The sequence below is a fragment of the Pteropus vampyrus genome, unplaced genomic scaffold, assembly GCF_000151845.1.
Source record: "Pteropus vampyrus isolate Shadow unplaced genomic scaffold, Pvam_2.0 Scaffold6, whole genome shotgun sequence".
Lineage (NCBI taxonomy): Eukaryota > Metazoa > Chordata > Mammalia > Chiroptera > Pteropodidae > Pteropus > Pteropus vampyrus.
The window spans coordinates 7,376,059-7,378,486 of NW_011888787.1; the positions used below are offsets into that span (position 1 = coordinate 7,376,059).

Consider the following 2,428-nt stretch of genomic DNA (forward strand, 5'->3'; position numbering starts at 1 on the left):
CCACGTTGAGACAAGTAGGAGGGGCAGAGATACAGTCTAGTCTGGCTGCACGCCGTTGGTGTGGCAGGGATATTCCACAGGTGCCAGGGATATTGCAACTGTGGAAGATCCCTTGATGAGTGAAGGCTCTGAGACCCATGTCAGCTTTCTCAGCCCAAGGGACCAGCTCTGGTACTGGAAAGTGGAGCCCCTATAATATCTGGTGTTGAAGACCAGAGAGGCTTGCTTCCAGAGGAGCAGAAGTTCTGTGGGAAACCGAGTCTCCACCTTCAAAGGACCCATGTACAAACTCTCAGTTCCAGCACAGAGGCAATTTGAAAGGCATCTTGGTCAAAGGCAAAGCAGATATACTGAATGACTGGAAGCATGTGCAGAGGGGCAAGGATCTCAGAACTTTCTCCAAGAATGGAAGCACTGGTGGGTATTATTTTCTCTTGCTTTGTTTTTCTCTCCTTTCACCTAGCTGGCCCTGCACTGGCGGGCACCAGTTCTGGCAGTCTCCAATAACCTACTAGTAGTTTGCCCAGTACTCCTCTTAAGGACCTCCCCAGACTAACATCATATTGGCCAGTACACACCACAGCTGCTCCGGGGTACCTCTCTGGTCTTGCCCCCCAGCACCTGGCAGGAGGCCCTAGGCAACCCTGGAGTTCCTCCAAAGAGGCATGCCACTCTGGGGGCAAGCCCCTGCACACCAACATGCACACAAAAATAGAATCTAGGCCTCATAGCCACCCACATCAAAGACCTGTGGCAGACATCCGTTCACCCACACCAGTTGTAGCCAGCCCGGCTGAGGCCAGCCCATTTCATCATTGTGCACACAGCAGTCACATCTGGACCTCATATACAGCCATGTTGGGGGAGAGCCTGCAAATCATTGTGCCAACAGTAGTTGCAGCCAGGCCTCAGAGACAACTGGGCCTAGAACCAGTCCTGCCCACCAGCATGTGCATGGCAATTGTGGCACAACTACAACAGGAGGGCACATAGTTCTCACAGGGTACACCCCTGGAACACCTGGCTCTGATGACAAGGGGGAATTGCATGACCGGACCCCACAGGATACCTTCCACATATGGCCACTCTTTCAATATCATGAGATATATCTGATCTACCTAATACATGAAAAGGAACATAGAGACTTCGGGAAAATGAGGAGACAGGAATATGCTTCAAGGGAAAGAACAAGACAAACCTCAGGAAAAGATATAAAACAGAGATAAGCCATCAACTAGATAAAGGATTCAAAATAATGATCATAAGAATGGTCACCAAACTAAGGAAAAGTATGGGTGAATACAGACACCTTCAAAGAGAAAGCTTAAAAGCAGCACAAAAAGAACTTGAAAAAGAACCAAACTACTGAAAAATACAATACCTGAAATGAATACAACAGAAGGAATGAACATCAGATTAGATGATTCAGAAGAATAGATCAGTGATATGGAAGACAAAGTAGTCAAAGTCACCCAATCAGAACAACAAAAAGAAAAAAGAATTTGAAAAAATGAGGGGAGTATCAGGGACCACTGGGACAACAAAAAGCATACAAACATTCACATTATGTGAGTCCAGAAGTAGAAGAGAAAGAGACAGAAAACCTGCTTGAAGAAATAATGGCCGAATGGGTCCCTAACCTGGCAAAGGAAATAGACACCAGGAAACATGGTCCCAAAACAGATGAACCCAAAAAGATCCACAACAAGATATACCGTAATTAAAATGTCAAAAGTTACTCTTCCACAGGAGGCCTACATGCCACCACTGGAGCTATTGCCATGTCTCTAGTGATCCTTGAGAAGTTCCAGCACATTATGTGAGTACTCAATGCCAATATTGATGGGCAATGGAAAATAGTCTTTGCCATCACTGTATTTAAGGATGTGGGATGAAGATATGCTCATGTGGTGTTGAGAAAAACGAACATCAACCTCACCAAGAGGATAGGGGAACTCACTGAGGTTGAGGTGGAACATGTAGTCACCATTATGCTGAATCCAAGCCAATACAAGATCTTAGGCTGATGACAGAGGACATAAAGAACAAAAAATACAACCAGATCCTGGCCGATGGTATGGACGACAAGCTCTGTGAAGACCTGGAGCAACTGAAAAAAATTTGGGCCTGCAGAGGGCTATGCCTCTTCTGTGTACTTCGTGTTCGAGGCCAGCATACAAAGATCACTGGCTACCAAGGGTCCAAGAATAAATAAATCTGTAAGCCTTGTCTGTTAATAATTTTTTGAATTTTTTTTTAATGTCTAAGGTTAAAGACAGAATCTTAAAAGCAGCACAAAAAGAACTAGTTACATAAAAGGGAACACCCGTAAGACTATAAGATGACTTTTCAGCAGAAACTTTGCAAACCTGAAGGGAGTGGCACAATATATTCAGTGATGAAGGGCAAAAACCTACAACTAGTTTAC

General features: G+C 45.0%; 1 pseudogene; it reads left to right on the forward strand.

The window, feature by feature from the left end:
• Positions 1–12: 12 nt before the first annotated feature.
• LOC105298044 lies at positions 13–2,405 on the forward strand (annotated as a pseudogene).
• Positions 2,406–2,428: the final 23 nt, after the last annotated feature.